General features: G+C 39.5%; 1 protein-coding gene across 10 annotated transcripts in view; it reads right to left on the reverse strand.

Moving 5' to 3' along the window:
* Positions 1–22,402, reverse strand: part of ZFAND6 (zinc finger AN1-type containing 6) — a 56,087-nt gene that overhangs the window by 11,251 nt on the left and 22,434 nt on the right. For 3 of the 10 annotated variants that reach the window (XM_088829580.1, XM_088829582.1, XM_088829581.1), the window contains exon 2: positions 13,539–13,699. The exons of 6 other annotated variants lie outside the window; for them this stretch is intronic. The gene's annotated coding sequence lies outside the window, so the exon portion shown is untranslated. Of the gene's footprint in view, positions 1–13,538; positions 13,700–15,068; positions 20,483–22,402 lie in introns of those variants that run through there. One more of the 10 variants, XM_088829583.1, reaches the window with a different exon arrangement.

Genomic DNA, 22,402 nt, shown 5'->3' on the forward strand with positions numbered 1-22,402 from the left:
TTTAGCATGTACCTTTAAAAAGAAAAACCTATACCTGTTGATAGTCTTTAGACCTTTAGGCCTAGAAACAGAATCTGAAATTCTGAAAAACATCTTTTCTACTTGAAGCCAAGTCATCTCAGAATCCAATGATGAGTAAACAGCAAAGGTGGTAAGAACCTGGAGCCTCATCAAGGAAGCAAACCATGACACACAGTACCATTATATTCTTGATCACCTGTCACAGCAAAATTCTTAATTTATTAAATCCTGAGACTGAACACACACAACTTGTTAATATTTTGTGTGACAAACTGGGAAATACACATAAAGCATTCCTGCTGCATGGTGAGTGAAGAAAAAGTATTTGAACAATTGTTTGAGTTACAAGCTGAGTCATCTTCACAGAACAGGTTTTTTGTTTCAAGAACTGACAAACTGATTATTCAGATTTGATTATATCAGATATTTTCTCAGAAATGAATGAAGCCTATTACTTCAAGAAAAATAACTAATAGTATTTATTGCCAAGGACAATATTTAAATAATAAAATAAAAAAGCTTGACAAGTAAATTTTTAGGGAGTCTCTGAAATGATCTGTGAAAAAACTGAAAGTGTCAGTCGCTCAGCCATGTCCTAGTCTTTGTGACCCCATGGACTGTAGCCTACCAGGCTCCTCTGTCCATGGGATTCTCCAGGTAAGCATACTGGAGTGCGCTACCATTTCCTTCTCCAGGGGATCTTCCCAACCTAAGAATCAAGCCGGTGTCTCCTGCACTGCAGGTAGATTCTTTACCATCTGAGCCACCAGGGAAGCTGATTAGTGGTGATATTAATGACATGTGAGTATTGGTTCTATTATCAACATTTGGGAGATCAGCATAAGCCAGGAAACCAATATTTTCTAAATGACCAACCTACGATGGTACAACATTATTCATGAACAAAACAATCACTCAAAGGGAAAGATAGACCCATGGGTTTCAGAGTAACAGGACAAAACATTTTTACACAGCATGAGATTCTACACTGTATTTAAGAAACTACAAATTGTCATATTTTGGTGTAATATCAAAGAAGAATAACATCTACTATCTGAAAAGGTTATCAAAAACTCCTTCCTTTTCCAACTACATATCTGTATGACACCAGCTTTTTTTTTTTTAAACGTTCAGTTCAGTCGCTCAGTCGTGTCCGACTGTTTGCGGACCCCATGAACCAACAGACTGAATACAGAGGCAACCATGAGAAACCAGATGTTTGTTCTAATCCAGACCTTAAAGAACTTGCAAAAATGCATAACAATGTCATGTTTCTTACTGAACCCTCTGAAGGGGGGAGTTATTTTTCACAATAACTTTTAAATAAATTAATAACTAATAAATATTTGTGATTGTCACACTGTAATTTGTAATATGATAAAATTTTCACAAGATATGACAGACACAGGCTAAAGGTCTTCAATGTACTCAATAACTTTTGAGAACTCAAAGGTCTTGAAACCAAAAATTCTGAGAACCTGCTGCTGTAACCAGTACAGCAAGCAGCACCAGCTCAAGAAGACAGACGCTGACCCTGGAGATGGGAGTAAAAAACCCCGTTACTCTGTATGTATAAAACAGACGTACACATAATACAAACATAGATAACTGCATCTGTGGAATTAAAATTTTATGGAGGTAGGAAGCCAATAAGGAAAAAACTGTTTCAAAAGATTCCTGGGAGTGGGGTGGGGGGCAATAAAGGAAAAAGATTGAGACACAGTGTTCTTGCTGGATCTTAGTTCCCTAACCAAAGATCGAACCCGGGCCTGGGCAGTGAAAGTGCTGGGTTCTAACCACTGGACAGCCAGGGAATTCCCAAGAAGCACTGTTCTAAATCACCAACTATTCTATACTGCACATTAATGACATTAAAATTATATAAGAATTAAAAACTTTCCCTACCAGTACTGACAAATTTTTCAGTATATGCTGGCAATTACAAGCATCCAGAAAAGAAAACTATCTTATTCCTATAAAAACTCAAGCAGAGACTCACAGGTAAGAAGTACAACATGATCAGGAAGCTTTTTGTATCACAACCTCTGCTTTTGAACAGTAAGACTAAAATTCAAAACGTAGTAACAATTTCCCCAAGTCAAAATACCCTGCTGCTGCTGCTGCTGCTAAGTCACTTCAGTCGTGTCCAACTCTGTGTGACCCCACAGACGGAAGCCCACCAGGCTCCCCCGTCCCTGGGATTCTCCAGGCAAGAACACTGGAGTGGGTTGCCATTTCCTTCTCCAATGTGTGAAAGTGAAAAGTGAAGTAGCTCAGTCCTGTCCGACCCTTAGCGACCCCACGGACTGCAGCCCACCAGGCTCCTCCATCCATGGGATTTTCTAGGCAAGAGTACTGGAGTGGCTTGCCATTGCCTTCTCCGCAAAATACCCTACACAGTAGCAAATTAGCAGTAATTTTTGTAAGTCAAAAGCTTTCAAAAACAACTATTATCATGGCAGATAAAAAGCGCAAAGGATTTCACAGGAAAAGAGAGAAATAAAAGGAAAAAAATCAGTTTTATTTATTCATGGTTAGGCCACAAAATGTAACTTTCCATGAAGATTCAGAAAAAAGACCAAGAGCCATAAAAGGGTGTCCTAGTTTATCTTTATGTGTAGTGGCAAAGATGGGGTGGCTCTGGAGAAACTGAAAGTCTGGTGTCCCCATGCTCCGGTACCTTTTTGGTAGGTAAATATGAAGGGCCCATGAACCTGGCATTCAGGAAGGAAAAGAGGAAACAGAAGGAGAAGGCAGAACAATTCCTTGATTGCTCTAGGTATTGTGGGATTCAGTTCAGTTCAGTTCAGTCGCTCAGTCGTGTCCGACTCTCCGTGACCCCATGAATCACAGCACGCCAGGCCTCCCTGTCCATCTCCAACTCCCGGAGTTCACTCAAACTCATGTCCACAGAGTCAGTGATGCCACCCAGCCATCTCATTCTCCTTCGTCCCCTTCTCCTCCTGCCCCCAATACTTCCCAGCATTAGGGTCTTTTCCAGTGAGTCAACTCGTCGCATGAGGTGGCCAAAGTATTGCAGTTTCAGCTTTAGCATCAGTCGTTCCAGTGAACACCCAGGACTGATCTCCTTTAGAATGGACTGGTTGGATCTCCTTGCAGTACAAGGTACTCTCAAGAGTCTTCTCCAACACCACAGTTCAAAAGCATCAATTCTCCGGCGATCAGCTTTCTTCACAGTCCAACTCTCACATCCATACATGACCACGGGAAAAACCATAGCCAAATCCAAGAAAGTAAAGACCGAGATTGCCAGAGAAAAATGGATCAGCACGATGGAATTGAAAAAAAAAGTACGAATTAAAAGAGAGTTCAGAAAATGAGATTTGACTCTTAATAACATTCATAATCAAACCCACACCTGACTGTCCTCTCTACCTTCCTCGGACACTTAGTTATTCAGAGCTTACCATGGGCCACAAACCATTTTTATGTTTTATTTGTATTACCTCACTTAATTCTCTCCAGCACCCTATGACGTCGGTATTACTGATATCCCCATTTTAAATGAGAAAACTGATATTCAAAGAAAGTTAATAACTTGCCCAAGGTCACATACCTGTAAGCTTTGAGGTCAATGTCCTTTTTTTTTTTTTTTTTCAAATCAAAAACAGAATTAAAAGAGAATGACTTTCAAAGTCCATCCTGTCCTGCCAAACCTACAAATTTGTGAACATTCATGAATTCTTATTCTTTTCATTTAAAGGTAATTTAAAATTTCATTCATTTACTCAACCTTAAGGTTGAATATGCAGCTTTTTAAAATTTTTAACTATGCAGCTTTAATTAGCTTAACTAAGTTCTTGAGAAACTTTTTTTCTGTATGTCTTTTAACCTAAGAAATTTTCATTAGCATAAAAAATTCAAGATCAAATACTTTTAAGACTACAAAGAAAGTTCATTACTAATTATTAAAATTCTGACAAAAGAACAGCAACAAATGAATGCAACATAGACTCAATTATAACTGCAAATACATGTCAAACTTATTTCACTCTGCTTCATTCCCTAGAGTTCAGTCACCAAGTTACAATAATTTTTTTTTGGAAATATCTCATGCTCTTTTCTTTTGCATCCCAATTCTGATTCTCATCATTTCACACCTGAGTTATTTTAACAGTATTTTTCCTTCTGTTTTACTGCCTCTCTACAAAATCCACTTATTTAAATTTTCCTACAACACCAAGTTCTCATCATATTCCTTCCAGTTTAGTTACTCTATATTTGCTCCAAGAAGGAGTAGTACTAGACCTGGGATTCTGAGCTTTACATAATTTACCATAACCAGTCCAATTTTCCTGCAAAGTAAATGCCAAGTGCAAAGTGAATAGGCTTGGGGTCAGAGCCCAGCTTTGCCGTTTTTATTGCCTATAAGAGCTTGAACATGTTACTAAACTGCCCGAGGTTTCAACTCCTTAAAAGGGTGTTCATATTTATATAACTAGATTAAGTAAGACAATGTATACAGAAGGCGTCCATACAGTGCCTGGCACACAGTGGAAACTCAGTAACTGCTCTATCTCTGCTCTGCCTAAAAAAGCAGAGGGTCCTTTGCTCCCATCTGTTTGAAACAAATCATGCTCAATGCTGGAAACAAGAATCGAACTCATACTGCTCCTTCCTTCATAAATGCCATCCGCGTCTTCACTTTGCCTATGACAGTCCTATTCAGGCATCAGCTTAAATTCTACCTCTTCTGGTTTCATTTCTGTCCACCTCGATCCTCCTCTATTTTGTATTCCAAAAGACATTCTCTGTACCACCTTTTGGGGGCACTTAAGCTCACCCATTACTCAAATGCTTTACAGGTATACAAGTCATTTCCCAGGAAAATGATTTCCTTTTCAAATTCCCTTTTTGCCTAATGTGAATACTACAAAGTATTTTGTTGAATATACACATTTCATTTTTGTTGGACTATTCACATCAGGCCCCCCAAAAGGGTTATTTTCTATTGAAAGGGGGAGAAAACAGACTGATGAAAAATGTTTCAAACACTGTACCCACGATTCATATATTAAAACAGTCACTCAGCAAGAATGATCAGTAATCCAAACCAGTTATAAAAGGCACATATAACTTTTCATTGCATTGTTCTACCTCCTCCTGAAATAAATAGGGAGGATATATGGTCTACAATGACGAGTTAAATACAGAAGTTGTGAACTGGCAAACAAGTGAAATCTGACCCACAGGCATGTTTGGTTAGCCAGCACATATTAATTTTTTTAAATTAGTTGTTAACTTTCAAAAGTTGGGGAAATGTCAAACAAAAAATCCCAGATTTTCAGCTCCTCTTGAAAATAGCAAAACCTGACAACAGTCTGATGTTCCCAAAATTAAACCAATCAGCTGGGATCCTTCTCAGAGAGAGCCTATACTCTCCAACTCAAGGCTACCTTCACTTTCAGTTACCTGGCTCATAAGCATCAGAGTTTTAATTCTTAGGTTAACACCTACAACCTTTTCAACTTGGAATCATTACTATTTATTTCAGGAGAAGAAAAAAATATACATGCTGAGTTACATAAGAATGCCTACTAAACTTCGAACTAATACTGTAGGCACAAAGTGATAAAGACAAGCTTTCCCTTTGCCTCTGGCCTTTACCACTCAGAACTGGCTAATCCTCTGCAATTTTATCAAATGGAGATCTCAGAAAGGAGCAAGGTAGAACATTCTTCTAGAATTTGTTTAATAATAACTGATCAAAAGAATACCCATTCTGTCACAGGTGTTTGAGATTAAGGTCTCCTGGTAGCATACAGCAATTTCCCATAGAGTTCTGAGCATTTGGCTCCATCAGCTATCATACAGGCAAGAGACATACGTCCTGGGGGTCAAGAACCTCTGCAGAGGTTATAGAAAACCTAGGGACATGCATAAAGCGAACAGATGAAAGAGTAGAAGATGTGTCGATGATGCTGTTCACTCTGATAGTCTAGGGTTACCCTGTTCACTCTGAGTTAGGGTTCCTACTGTACTGAGGGTGCCCTGCAGCTCTCTCTCTGTTCAGCAGTTCCCAGGTCCCTATGTTAGCTTGTCTTTCCTGCCGCTGTGTGGGCTGAAGGACAAAAAGGCTTGAGTCCAGCTAACACGACGATGACATTCTGGGGGATACCACATATTCCTTCCTGGCAAATAATTAATCCATCAGTTTTAACACACTAAGTTATACAAGGATAAGAGACCTCTGAGCCAATTCTAGTATACTCAAATCTCACTTCCCTGGTTATTGACATAAAGAAGTTTTCACTGACCAGCACAACAGGTCTCACAAATCGAGGCCACTATGGTGCTTCCAGGTGAAGAAGATAGGCTTCAGGAAAACTCTGATTGGCATTCCCACCTTAGACGACTCTACTCTGCTGCACCCAAAAACGTGTAAATCAGGGGCCAGCAAACCTTTCTGTAAATGACCAAATAGTAAATATTTTAGGCTTCAAGGCCATGCAGCCTCTGTTACAATTATTCAATTCGCTGTTGTCACATATAAGCAGTCACCAACAATGTTCCAACAGAACTGTACTTAATGACCACCAAAATTGGAATTTCCTAGAATTTTCACGTTAAAAAATGTCCCTCTTGATTTTTACCTTTACCACTTAAATACACAAAAGCCGTTCTTGGGTCATGTGCTGAACAAAAATAGGTGATGAACGAAAAGTCTGCCAACTCCTGGATTAAATAAGCAAATGGTGTTAATGTAATCATCACCGGAGAGAATGTGGGGAGTCTAGGTGGGCCTGGGACTCCCAGGGGCAGAGGTCCTATTAACTGTGGGATTCTAATCAGACAATGTAAATTTAAAGTAGTATTTGCTCCCTAAGCTTCATCTCTTAATTAAGTATATGTTTATCACCCAATGAGGGGAAAAAACTATGAAGGCAATATGTCACACAAAACTTTAACAGCAGGTATAGTTTACACAGAGAGTTGTAGCTATGATGGGAAAAATGACAGCAATGCTCTTGGTACAAACTGTCCTCTATTTAGCACACTGCTTTCTATTCACCAAGGCTAAATAACATCCATGGTGTCTTAATAATTATAAATGTATTCAATAACTGGACATGAAGATATCATATTCCTGAACTGACAGTTTCTGTCTGCCTGGTACATTTTCCTCCTTACCCTTTCAGATAGCAGAACCTCTCTCTCACTTGCTGAGATAGGCCTAACCCCGCCTCCTCAGAGCCAGACCTGTCACAGAGGTGGGCATGTGATCCGAGTCTGGCCTATGACTCAGTCACTCCTCCCTGGATCTCACTGGTACTGCTGGGAGAGAGGCAGCTTTGCTCTGTGATGATACTGAGACAAAAGCATGTAAACCAGGTGCCAGCCTCCAAGGCGACCCCCAGAAAGCCCCAGGATTCCTGGCATTCAGGCCCTTGGTAGTCCCCACCCACATTTTCTGGGTGTTGGTCTGGATAACAACAGAATGCTGTGCACGTGATGGTCTGTATCTGAGTCTAGCCATGACAGATGCTGAACGCTGCGGCTGCTGCCCTGCTCACTCTCGTGGATCGCTCGCTCTGGGGAAGGCCCTACGGTGCTGTAGGGAGGGCCCCACCTGCTCAGTTACTGAGGCCTCAGGCCACGAGGCATGTGAGTGAACCTGGAAGCAGACCCTTCAGTTCTGGTGAAGTCTTCACATGACTGCAACCTCTGCTGACATCTGAGCTGCACCTCATGAGAGACCCTGAGCCAAAATTACACAGCTGAGCCGCTTCTCTATTCCTCACAGAAACCATGCGAGACAATAAATGTTTGTTGTTTTAAGCCATTAAGTTTTGGGGTAATGTGCTATACGGCAATTGATAACCAATACAGTTATTGATACATCTGTCTCCCCTGTTTCTCTTATTACCTTCCTATGGTGTATTTTCAACACAGCAGCCAGTGATCATGTTAAATCTAAAACAAAGCACACTGCATGCTTGCTCAAAATCCTCCAGCTGACCAAGTAAAAGCCAAACTCTCTACCTACATAAAGGCACTTTATAATCTGCTCCCCCATTACCTGACCTCCTCTCCCACTCCTCCGGATCACATACTCTGCCAGGTATGTTCCAGTCTTAAGGCCTTTGTAACTGCTATAATGTCTACCCTCCAGAAGTCACTAGGAGGACAGGAGTCCCTCATCTCCTTCAGGTCTTTGCTCACCTGTCATCTTCTGAAGAAGGGTTTCCCTCATCCCTCTATCTGAAATAACCACCAGCATCCTTTATTACCCTATCCAGTTTTATTTTTCTTCAGTGCCCTTATCTTAATCTTTACTATTAAATTACGCTTATTTCATCTATCTTCCTTCTACTAAAATGTTACCTCTGTAACAACAGCAATTCTGTCCATTTTGTCCACTGATAACTTACAAAAATGCTTGGCACATGGTAGATATTCAGTATTTGCTAAATGAGTGAATGAAACTGTGCTGCAAAGTAGCAGCCTTGTACTACAACCTGCAGTAACCGAGCATTTACCCCAAAGCAAACAGGCTGCAATAGGCTCCTTCTAAAGAAACTGAATTTACTGTTCAAGACAGGATCTAGGTTTGCCAGCAAGGACCACTATGTGTTATACAGTTTGTGCCCTGAACAAAGATGCTTAGCCTCACGCTCTTGAGCTTCGGGATATTTTTTCTAATTCAGTTCACTCAGAGGGGGCTTCGTTTAGCAATGTGCTTAAGCTGGCAAACCATGTTGTGATTTTATAATGAAAGTTGTAGTCAATTTTATATTCTCAATGCAGGTTCCATATTGCATATCTTAAAGAATTTGACATAGTCATTATCTGCACAAAACAATTCAATATCCTTTTTTTTTTTTTGGCAAAATAGGGAACCTACTCAAATTTTCCCATTGGTTCCCACATTTATGTATTTTCATTTACTTTTCTTCTCCAAACAACTAAATAAATGGGCATAGCTGTGTTCCAATAAAACTTTTATTAACAAAAAGAGGTGGCAATGGGCTTCAGCTTACCAATTCCTGTTCCAGAGCAATGGCAGGTCCACAAGAGGCACTCAAATATAAGACAGATGAAAAAATGTCTTCAAAACTATGCAATTTAGAGTGTGATCAGAAAAGATACAGCAAAATTATATGACTATAAATCGATTTTTCTTTCTTTTATCCCATTTCTTCACTTAAGGGGCCTTGCTTATACACTCGGAGAAGGCAATGGCAAGCCACTCCAGTACTATTGCCTAGAAAATCCCATGGATGGAGGAGCCTGGTAGGCTGCGGTCCGTGGGGTCGCTGGGGGTCAGACACGGCTGAGCGACTTCACTTTCACTTTTCACTTTCCACTTTCACACATTGGAGAAGAAAATGGCAACCCACTCCAGTGTTCTTGCCTGGAGAATCCCAGGGACGGGGGAGCCTGGTGGGCTTCCGTCTATGGGGTCACACAGAGTCGGACACGACTGAAGTGACTTAGCAGCAGCAGCAGCTTATACACTTGTGCTGCCTACTGCTCTCCAAGGTTCCATAAAAGATGAAAGTTATGACAGACGGCTCTGCTTGTAAGGATCAGTGCAAGTGTTAGGACAGGAATATGGATGTGTGACTTCCATGTATATACACAGATGTCACTTTTAATTTCAATAATCCCTATGAGCCACAAAACTATAAAATGTACCCAAAACACTCTAAAAAGAAGAAACTGAAGTTAGGCATGCCAACTGACTCCTTCAATACCCCTTTAATAAAATCTGTGCAACCTGTAGGTCTTAACTCTAATTGTCCCACTGGTACCATGGGATAATATTTCCAGAAAAGTTAAGTAGAGAGGGGTGAAAACCTGACCCAATGACCCAATCTGAAAAGGAGGTAGAGAAGAGGAAGAACACCAAACACAGAAAAAGGTACCAAAGCTGTAAACCTCTTGCCAATTGCTTGAGATTTTTCACATCTCTTTTAAAATAATCTCCCCATTTCCCTTTTGCAGTTAGAATGGGTATCTGTTTCAATGTGTTCTGGTCCCTGATTAGATTCCAGAAAACAGCAAGATCTTACAGAACATAAAACCATGTTTCTACTTCTTGCTATTAGAAGAAGCAGAAACACACACACACACATACCACATTTCTACCCACACAGTGAGTGATAACCAGTGTTGACTCCAGACTACTTTAAGGTTTAGCAGGACCATCTTCAACAGAGGAAGATTCTCTTATAACAAAACACTGGTACTGAGTCCTTCCTGAAAGACTTAAAGTTTGCCATCCATTACACTGCCAAGCTTTCAAAGGTGCTTCCAGGTTAGAAAGCACTCTTCCAGCATTAAATGTAAAAAGTAGCTCACTTTAATCCAAGAAGCAGTCACTACTGACAGAACTCAAGACCTTCAACACTGCTTAGTTCATCCATCCATGCCTTTATTTTAAAATATCATTATAATGACTCTAGTCAAAGCTATGATTTTTCCAGTAGTCATGTATGGATGTGACAGCTGGACCATAAAGAAAGCTGAGTATCGAAGAATTGATGCTTTTGAACTGTGGTGTTGGAGAAGACTCTTGAGAGTCTCTTGGACTGCAAGGAGATCCAACCAGTCCATCCTAAAGGAGATCAGTCCTGAATATTCATTGGAAGGACTGATGCTGAAGCTGAAGCTCCAGTACTTTGGCCACCTGATGCCAAGAACTGACTAATTTGAAAAGACCCTGATGCTGGGAAAGACTGAAGGCAGGAGGAGAAGGGGCCGAAAGAGGATGAGATAGTTGGATGGCATCACCGACTTGATGGACATGAGTTTGAGCAAGCTCCAGGAGTTGGTGATGGACAGGGAAGCCTGGAGTGCTACAGTCCATGGGTCGGAAAGTCAGACACGACTGAGTGACTGAACTGATACTGACTTTGTTGAAGTACCTAAAAATCACTTGACCTAAAACTCAGAGAAAATATCCCTAACTTTAACCAATATTCTTCAGTAAGTATTTTTGCTTCCTTTCTTCCTCTTTTGTGGAGTTACATTTGACGCCAAGACTAATCTTTCATGTTCCAGACAAATACAGCTGTGTGTCATCAAGATATGCCATGTTTGAAGTAAATATATTACAGATTCGAATCCAATCATCTAGAACAGCATTGTCCAATACACTTAGCCACACATGTCTACTGAAAACTGAAACTTGGCTAGCTAACATAGCAGAATGAGAACAGAAGGCAGGAGAGTAAGGTTCTCTATTCTACTGGTCAAGAGAGATCTTCCATGATACCCAACTGAAAATACTCTCCTTTTTGAGTTTCCAATTCTAGATCCTAAAGCCTTACAATTGATTACTTTAAGGACTTGGAATAGGCCACTTACTATTAGTCCTCTCAAAGAAGAAACAAAAGATTAATAAGAAAAGCAATAATTTGCAAGTATCGATGACTCACTGAAACCTCACAAGACTCCATATCAAGTAACAAATTATTACTGTATCTATTTTACAGATTAGAAAAGCGAGTCACAGAAAGGTTTAAGTCATTTGTTCACTATTACATTAGGATCTGAATCAGGCAGCCTGACTGTACATCCTGGGCCCTTAACCATGATACATGGCTTTCAGTGTAACTCCGAACTCCCAAGTTACTGCATATTGCAAGCCACAACAACACAAGAAGTTAAAATGTACACATGATCTAGGCAAAACTCTGTCACAGAAGTGAGAGCAAGATCAACAAGAAGCCTATGTGGTGTGCTAAGGGCAGGGCAGGCCAAGGACAGAGCAGAAGCAGAGTTTATGAATGGTGCTCACACTCTCCTGCAAGCACTTCCTAGCCCAGGAAACTTAATTAGCTTCTCAGCACTCTGCTCTACCTGCTCAGCAGAAGAATAACACAGACACAAAGAATCATCTCAGAGTGATAGAAGGAGAAATGGAAACAGGACCAAACTACTGGCATACAGTTTCCCCCAAATCCTCCATACTTATTATATACAAACTTCTCTTGTTTCCTACCGTGTGTCCTTTCTGCCTAATTTCATCTTTAAAAATCAAACTTTGACCTATGGCTGATTCATGTTGAGGTTTGACAGCAAATAACAAAATTCTGTAAAGCAATTATCCTTCACTAAAAAAGTCAATCAATCAATCAAACTCTCACTAAGTATGTACTAAAGACTTCCTTCACCTACATTTTCTTTATTCGACAATAAAGAAACACTAATTAAAGAGAAGAGCATAGAGTGCTAGAGTATTGCACAAAATAGTACCAAATTAAACTCACCCTCTACAGGGGAAATACCAAATGACTGTAAACTGGAGAGTTAAACCTCATATTATAGACCTTAAAATCTCACTAAAGTGAGACCTGTCATCATTAAACACGATTTTGTTAAAGCTACTGAAAAATTAGGACTAAGGTAACCCCTGGGCATTCATACACTACTGTCCATTTACTGACCCAGCCCAGAAAAGAAAAAAAAAAAATCAACCAGACTGAAACTTCCAAGTTTTTTAACTACTTTTGAATGTACCCATATTCCTCTCTTCATTTCGGGCATGTACTCTTTGACTACTTTCATAAGAATATCCATACTCACTACATGTTCTTCATTATGCTTTCTAAGAGCATTCTCACTCACTGATTCTAAAATCAATTTTTATTTTCCTTCAGTCAACACATTCTGATGTGAAAGAGAAAGTAAGCTCATCTTACTGCAAACAGCATTTCTTTTATTTCATACTTCCCTAAGACATGATAAATTTTAACCTACTTATCACACTGTAATCTTATCACACTGCTCGGCAATGTCTTATATTTTAATTATCTTTTCTATAAAACCGTGCATTTCTCTACTGTGGGAAACATTCAATTAAGAGTCTTACTCCTAAATCCATGAAGGAGAAGGAAAAAACCCAAAACAAAAACAAAAAAGGAAGCACAAAAAAAGTCAGACCCCTCTATCCCAAAATGATTCTTAAGGTGATAGCTTTTAGTAAGAGAAAAAGGAGAATCTTCCTTCCACAGGTATTTATATTAAGGCACTTTTAAAACCAAAGTTTGCAAGTGTAAAAGACTTCTAACTGCATTCAGTAAACTAGAGTTCCTTTATTTTGAAGTATACACTCTCTGATTAAACAAAGCTATTATAAAAATTATTAATTACAATTTACTATTTCCAAGAGCTACTTCTAAATTAATAGCTAACATCATACTTCCAAAATAATTTTATGATTGATTAAAATATTAATTTTAAAAGGATGAAATCAACTATAAAATAGAGTGATCTACAGAATTTTCTTCTTTTGCTTCACAATAATAATGAAAAAAGATGCATGGTCACTAACGATACTTAGTTGTTAAGTTTTATTCTTGAAAATATTTTATAAATAAAAACCTATCACCCACTCCACCCTCAACATTCTACCCACCAGAAAAAAGTAGACCCTAAAAAATACCTCATCATGCTGAATTAAGCGTATCTTTAAGTACTTTAGATTAAAAAACTGTAAGTTATTATTATGCCTAAGTACACAGTGTTACAGGCTTAAGTCTACTCACACAGTTGAGGTTGATGAGCAAACAGCTGTCCTGTATCTTGAGACAGACATTAGCTTCCTCCCTTCCCTATCCTCATAAGCAGCTACTTAAAGTTTGAGTTTTATGCAAGAAAACATTTTAAAGCCTTCAGTGTTTTATTGCAGCAGACTTCAGATTCATTCCTGTAACACATTTAACATGAAAGAGAGTTGAGACAGTTCAAATTAACTATGCACACTTTAATTGTCTAAAAGTTTAAGGAGTATTTCACTCTTACAGCTACATAAAAAGGGTTGCAATGTAAAATTAAGAATAACATTTCACTTGGTATCTGACACTAATGTATATAATAGAACAATATGGAACTGTAACATATAGATTTTTCTACCTTTTATAATCATTTATACCCAAAGCAAGCAACACTAGGTCTTTTTTTCCTAAAGTTTAGCTTATTTCTTTAGCATAAATAAACACCAATGAAAGAACTTTTTTTATAAAGAGACAGTCAATGAGTTGCCCTGAGTGTACCAAGAATATTCCTGGGAACCCTGTGACTAAGGAGAATAAGACTTTTGGTCCTCTTGTGACAGAAAGAGGAGCCATACTTCTAACATTACAATGAAGGGTTACAGCACATTTCCCCACAGACTCAAATTCCTATAGTATCATTATTGAAACAGATTCTTCAAGTGTTCTAGACAGCTTATCTGAAAAATAAAACTGCATTCAATCAGTATGTTCTAAAATACCTGGATAACTATGCTCCCCAAAAATGTGTGTATTAATAAACTCAGTTTCTATAGTAAATTTTAGGAAAAGTTTTAGGATTTCACAAAGTAAATTTACTATTTATATTAATAACATGGTTTTAAAATGCCGTAAGAAATAGCATACAAACACTCAAAATTCACTGGCTAATTTTTAAAATATTATTTAATGCTGAAAAACTGTGTATTTGCTATGCAATAAAAGGCTAAAGGTTTTAGGATTCAGTTAAAATAACTCAAATGTTTGTTTCTTTATAATCTACTTATAATGGACATATAAATAATTTAAGACATGACTCTAAACTTTATCAAGGTTGTCACTGATAGAATAATATTCACGTAAGTTAAAATATTTATTCAAGAGTCTAACTGTGCTTCAGTAGCACTTTTTAAAACTTTCTCATTTTTCACCATAGATTTAAATGAGTCTACAATAAAAAACAAATAGCTGTGAAAAGAAATAAAGTGAAAAGCAAAGGAGAACAGGAAAGATATTCCCATTTGAATGCAGAGTTCCAAAGAATAGCAAGGAGAGATAAGAAAGCCTTCCTCAGCGATCAATGCAAAGAAAATAGAGGAAAACAATAGAATGGGACAGACTAGAGAGCTCTTCAAGAAAATTAGAGATATCAAGGGAACATTTCATGCAAAGATGGGCTTGATAAAGGACATAAATTGTATAAACCTAACAGAAGATATTAAGAAGAGGTGGCAAGAATACACAGAAGAACTGTACAAAAAAGAGCTTCACGACCCAGATAATCACGATGGTGTGATCACTCACCTAGAGCCAGACATCCTGGAATGAGAAGTCCAGTGGGCCTTAGGAAGCATCACTACGAACAAAGCTAGTGGAGGTGATGGAATTCCACTTGAGCCATTTCAAATCCTGAAAGATGATGCTGTGAAAGTGCTGCACTCAATATGCAGCAAATTGGGAAAACTCAGCAGTGGCCACAGGACTGGAAACAGTCAGTCTTCATTCCAATCCCAAAGAAAGGCAATGCTAAAGAATGCTCAAACTACTCACTGCACTCATCTCACACGCTCAAAGTCATGCTCAAAATTCTCCAAGCCAGGCTTCAGCAATATGCGAACCGCGAACTTCCAGTTGTTCAAGCTGGTTTTAGAAAAGGCAGAGGCACCAGAGATCAAATTGCCAACATCCGCTGGATCATGGGAAAAAGCAAGAGAGTTCCAGAAAAACATCTATTTCTGCTTTACTGACTATGCCAAAGCCTTTGACTGTGTGGATCACAATAAACTGTGGAACATTCTGAAAGAGATGGGAATCCCAGACCACCTGACCTGCCTCTTGAGAAACCTATATGCAGGTCAGGAAGCAACAGTTAGAACTGGACATGGAACAACGGACTGGTTCCAAATGGAAAAGGAGTAGTCAAGGCTGAATATTGCCACCCTGCTTATTTAACTTCTATGCAGAGTACATCATGAGGAACACTGCACTGGAAGAAGCACAAGCTGGAATCAAGATTGCTGGGATAAATATCAATAACCTCATACATGCAGATGACACCACCCTTATGGCAGAAAGTGAAGAGGAACTAAAAAACCTCTTGATGAAAGTGAAAGAGGAGAGTGAAAAAGCTGGCTTAAAGCTCAACATTCAGAAAACTAAGATCACGGCATCTGGTTCCATCACTTCATGGGAAGTAGATGGAGAAACAGTGGAAACAGTGTCAGATTTTTGGGGTGGGGGGGCTCCAAAATCACTGCAGATGCTGACTGCAGCCATGAAATTAAAAGAGGCTTACTCCTTAGAAGGAAAGTTATGACCAGCCTAGATAGCATATTAAAAAGCAAAGACATTACTTTGCCAACAAAGGTCCATCCTAGTTAAGGCGATGGTTTTTCCAGTGGTCATGTATGGATGTGAGAGTTGGACTGTGAAGAAAGCTGAGCGCTGAAGAATTGATGCTTTTGAACTGCGGTGTTGGAGAAGACTCTTGAGAGTCCCTTGGACTGCAAGGAGGTCCAACCAGTCCATCCTAAAGGAGATCAGTCCTGGGTGTTCATTGGAAGGACTGATGATAAAGCTGAAACTCCAATACTTTGGCCACCTCATGTGAAGAGTTGACTCACTGGAAAATACCGTGAGGCTGGGAGGGATTGGGGGCAGGAGGAGAAGGGGACGACAGAGGATGAGATGGCTGGATGGCATCACTGACTTGATGGACATGAGTCTGAGTAGATTCTGGGAGTTGGTGATGGACAGGGAGGCCTGGCATGCTGTGATTCATGGGGTCGCAAAGAGTCGGACATGAATGAGCGACTGAACTGAACAATAAAAAACAACAGTTAAAAATAAACTGCACCAATCTTGGGTGTAAAAATAGAAGCATCCTTTCTATATAATAACAAAAAACACCTGATGAGTGATTACAGTGCAACAGGCACCATTCCCATAATTTTACATGCACATGTAATCCTCATTCCCCCCTAAAAGGTAGCTGCAATTATTACCAACTCCTTTCAGATTATAGAACTGTAGTTCAGAGACGTTACGAACTTGCTGGAGAGGACAGAGCTAATAAGTGGCAGAGACAGGACTTGAATCCAGATTTATCTGACTCCAAAACTTCGTGCTCAAGCTAGATTATAAACAACAGCAATCTACTGTATTGAATAAACCACATCTGGAACTGATATAAACCATATCTGGAGCTGGTATCTGGATTTGGTGCTAGATCTATGATATTGATAAACGAATGTTAGCAGGAAACCAACAGTATGGTTATACATTCAGGATTGCTCTCTCTCACAAGAAATCACTGTTAGAAATGGGAGTAGTGACTGAGAGAAAAGACAAAAGTGGAATGCATTCTGAGGGGCTGTTACAAAGAAGAAAACAGCGGGCTTATCTCACAAGTGGCATAAAACTACAAAGTTTGAAATAATGTGTCTAAGTCTCAGAAGAGAAATTCCAGTTCAACACAAAATATTTATAAAGCCAAGGAACCCAACAGCTGGAACAGACTTCCTCCTATACTACTGGGTTGGTGCAAACAAAGATTTGAACGTCAACCACCATACTAATGATAGATTCTGGCAAAACTGCCAAAGAATGTTAAAATTTTTTGAGGATCATAGTTTGATGATGAAGAGCATATATTAAATCTCAAGGTATCTCCCCAGAAATTGCTTACTGGAGAAAGGAAAACAGTAACTTTCCCACACTAATGGGAAGATCAAAGCTGGTATCACTGCAAAGAGGACAAGTGGACACACTCCTCCTGATGAGAGGCCCTGAGAATCACATGCAGTAACGCAGCATTCCTGCTCACCTCCTACATCCAATCACTGCGACACCTCCTACATAAAATCACAAGGACACATCAGACAGACCCCAATCAAGGGAGATTCCGTAAATAAATGGTCTGTCACTCTTCAGAAGTGTCAGGTCATAAAAGACAAAGACAGGCTAAGGATAGGGTTCTGATTGAAGGAAACTAGAGACATGACAAGTCAATAATGATTGAAGATTGGATCCTAGACTGGAAAAAAATTATTAAAGAACATTACTTGCATTGTAGATTTGGCAGCTGTCAGTTACGTGTGATGGCTAAACATGAGAGTGGATGAGGCCACCTAATGAGAGGGTACCAGCAGAAGAGGAAAGGCCTGTTAGCATTTATTTTAAGGTGAGGTACCCACTCCAGTTTCTTGCCTGGAGATTTCCATGGGGTCGCTGAGTCGGATGCAACTGAGCAACTTAACACTTTCACTAAAGAAAAAGCCTTTCCCAAGAGAGAAAAAAGAGAGGAGGAGGGAAAAAATGGCTAAAGAAGGTGGTGCCCCAAAAACCCACAAAGGAAGCATGGCCACAGGTGATAGCATTTTTCTAAGCAGCAATTCCTTACTTGTGAAATGTGACAAAGTGTTCTACTTTGCAAATCATTCTGAGAGTAAAGCGAGATTATGTAAATGAAAGGCCTCTGTAAACTATAGACATGTTACATAAATGAATCTTTTTCCTCAAAAAAAAAAAAAAATAGAACATTACTGAGGAAACTAGAGAAATCTGAATGTGGGCTGTGTATTACAGAAATGTACTGTATCAATTTCCTTGATAACTGGAATGTCCTTGAAACTATAAGAATGATGTTCTTAGATAATACACGTCTTTAAGTACTACATGGTAAAGGGACAGGACGCACGGAACTTCTCAAAAAGTTCAGAAAAAAATAAAATGATAGCCCAAATGTAGCAAAATGTTACCAATGAGTGAATCTTGCCAGGGGGTAGATGGGATTTATTTGTATTATTAATGCAATTTTCTATAATTTCAAAATTAAACCTGAGAAAAATATTTGGACCTGATGTTCTAAAGGAATTCAACCAGATACCGAACAACAAGAGAACCATCATTTCCTATAGCCATCTCTGTACACTCAAATCCAACCCAACAGCAGTCTAAACTGATTTGTGACTATCCATTTTAATCAACTATAAGCAGCAGTGCTCTCGTTTAAAACATCGGTGTGAGAGCTAAAGATTCAAGTGAATGTCTCCCTCTTTTCAACCCTGTTACTCTATGCAGTTAAAGAGCCAAACTTTTCCAAGAAAGCACAGCTATTCTTCATTTGGATATGCAGTAGTGGGTGTGTCCTTGCTAAAAATTCCTAATTAAGTTAATTTCTGGGTATGCCAGGTAGCAAAGCATTACCAAAGCCAAGAGATAATCAGTGATCAGTAACCTACAAGGGAAATACTGTTAATAAAACAAACGTCCCACCCAAGCAAATCTTGCACTGCCCACAATAAGCGGACAATGCCACACTGACTACAGAGCACCTGGAAAAGACAAGAGAATGTTAATCACTGAGAGGCCAAGGTATAAATGGATAATACACAACATTTCAGTGGTGTAAATCCACAGAATAAAGAGAGGGAGGGAAAAAAAGGAGGAAAGGGGAGGGAAAAAAAAGACAAAGGAAAATAGGCAAGAAAGAAGAAAATCCTGACAGCAACATACCACTTCACTGACTTCATGTTCCCCTTTCTCTTCAATGGCTTAACACACTCTCCCTCACTTGAACTTATCTTCAACTGTCTTTTACTAACTGTAAGAGTCAGTCTCTGTAAGATGGCAAGAGCTGTTAAGAGTACAGCTTTAACTATACAATCATTATTTGCAATCTATGCCCATACTCCATTTTTGTTTTACTTGTCAGGAGGCCCAGAACAGTAGTCTCTGTAGTAGGAAATGTCACAAACAGTTCATCTCGAAAAGGAACAGAAAAACACATCACCTCGCTCACAGCCTAAAAGAGACAAAGGCCAGAACTGAAGGGAAAACTGAAGGGTCAGGACAAAGAAGAAGGGATGAATTTTAGTCTCCGATACTAATCTGGATACACCCTCTGTCAGTTATGAGCAACCTAACTGGTAGAATACTCACTGGTACTTAAGCTAATCCCAAGTCAGGAGCACTGTTACTGAACCGTGGCCTTCTTTCTGGCAAACTCTGTATCAGATTAATCTTTGACATAGCACCAAACACTACCTTGTTTAAAAAAAAGGCAACTGAACAACAGAACTGTTGTTGTTTAGTCGCTAAATTGTGCGTGACTCTTTGTGACCCCAGGGACTGCAGAGCACCATGCTCCTCTGTCCATGGGATTTCCCAGGTGAGAATACTGGAGTGGGTAGCCATTGCCTTCTCCAGGGGATCTTCCCCACCCCGGGATCTAACCCTCGTATGGATTCTGCTGCTGCTGCTAAGTTACTTCAGTTGTGTCCGACTCTGTGTGACCCCATAGACGGAAGCCCACCAGGCTCCCCATCCCTGGGATTCTCCAGGCAAGAACACCAGAGCGGGCCGTATGGATTCTACCCAACTACAAAACAGACAAAATTATTTTATCCCAAACCCTGCCTTCTCTCCCTTTTTCTCAGATAGCATGTGTCAAATACTCTCCCATACCAAACCTATCTGCTAGCTCTACAAACTTTTCCTCTGACCTCAATTCAAAACTCCAATTCCCTTAATGCTGCAGGTAAACACTGTTATAATAAAAGGATCAGAACAACTCACATTGTGAATGAAATATGACCAACTCAAACCTAAAAATTTAATCCAATTTTAAACCTAAAATCTCTAGCTTAAATATGGGATGTGCACATGGGCGTCTGTATGTATACCTATGTATTTTGGAGGACAGGGAGCAAATTTTCAGGTATCACCTCAGTTCAGTTCAGTTCAGTTCAGTCGCTCAGTCGTGTCCGACTCTCCGCGACCCCATGAATCACAGCACGCCAGGCCTCCCTGTCCATCACCAACTCCCGGAGTTCACTCAAACTCATGTCCACAGAGTCGGTGATGCCATCCAGCCATCTCATTCTCGGTCGTCCCCTTCTCCTCCCGCCCCCAACCTTTCCCAGCATCAGAGTCTTTTCCAGTGAGTCAACTCGTCGCATGAGGTGGCCAAAGTATTGCAGTTTCAGCTTAGCATCAGTCCCTCCAATGAACATCCAGGATTGATCTCCTCTAGAATGGACTGGGTGGATCTCCTTGCAGTATAAGGGACTCTCAAGAGTCTTCTCCAACACCACAGTTCAAAAGCATCGATTCTTCGGCAGTCAGCCTTCTTCACAGTCCAACTCTCACATCCATACATGACCACGGGAAAAACCATTGCCTTGACTAGACGGACCTTGGTTGGCAAAGTAATGTCTCTGCTTTTTAATATACTATCAAGGTTGGTCATAACTTTCCTTCCAAGGAGCAAGCGTCTTTTAATTTCATGGCTTCTAAATCAACTCTTAACCTAAACTGCCAAGGAGACTGTAACACATACACGAGTCAGAAAATGCAGCTCACTTTAGAGGCCTTATTAAGTCAGATCAACTTGGTCTTCATCTGAATTTCTAGCAAACCCCTAATATAGGACATGAAAAATCATGAACCTTTATCTGTATTTGCCATATTTCCCTTAGCTCTTCTGTACTATACAGGTCCAAACTCTGAAGAGAAAGGGAGTGCTATAGAAAGAAACGAAAAAAGGCTCCAAGACATGTTAATACACAAGTCACTTTTGTGGTCAAAGTTAAACCATGTAATTCAGTCCACTATATCTTGATAACGATACATTTTAGGAGCCATCTGTCTTTCTAACCTCTGTATTTCTAGTATTTGGCACACCTACATAGAACAGGTGTTCTAGGCACTCAAATATTTATATAACGGATTAACACTTGACTTGCATTCACCCACATCACAAAAACAAACCCTGAACTCTTATATATCAATTATACGAAATCCAATCACCCATGTAAAAATCAAATTAATTTTTAGAATCTGGGAATGCTTTAACAGTGTAGAACACATTAATCCAGTTTAAATTAGTTCCTTTCCCCTTTCCAGGCCATTAAACAGCCAGCAGATTAATCTATGACAATCTAAAAATAGTATGCCAGATGACAAGTCTGTGTTTAAAACTTCCTAGTTTGTATGATATTCAAGAATTTAATGTAACCCATAGGTCATTTAAGAAAGACATTATTACTACACGTAAGTAAAATGAAGGGCTTCCCTCCTGCAGTGCAGGAGACGTGGGTTTGATCCCTGCATTGGGAAGATCCCCTGGAGAAGGGAAAGGCTATCCACTCCAGTATTCTGGCCTGGAGAATTCCATGGGCTGCATTATGTATTAGACCATGGGGCTGCAAAGAGTCAGACATGACTGAGCAACTTTCCCTTTCAAGTAAAATCAAAGTAGTCCCTTTTCCACACCATTAAAATATCCTACGTGTATCTTTTCACTACTTCAAAAGCTGAAAAAACCACCAGTAATTTTCAAGTCTCCCTAAATTAAGAAAAAAAGCAGCATATTAACTTTAAAACTACTTAGAAATCAACACACGAATATGCATTGGATCTTGTTTCAGTAATACATAGAGATCATTTAGATAATTTTAAGTTCCTATTAGGATACATGCCATTCCAAGATCAGACTTTTCTATGTGCAGTTATAAAACACAAAATAAACTGCTAGGCACCATACTCTTTGAAGCCATTTAGCATTCAGCTGAAATTGTTTCTACTTCATCAACAATGGGCCTTATAACAGCTCCTTATTTGTCTCACATCTGCTG

Source organism: Moschus berezovskii, chromosome 21 (genome assembly GCF_049115385.1).
Source record: "Moschus berezovskii isolate FMDL1 chromosome 21, NW_MosBer_1.0, whole genome shotgun sequence".
Lineage (NCBI taxonomy): Eukaryota > Metazoa > Chordata > Mammalia > Artiodactyla > Moschidae > Moschus > Moschus berezovskii.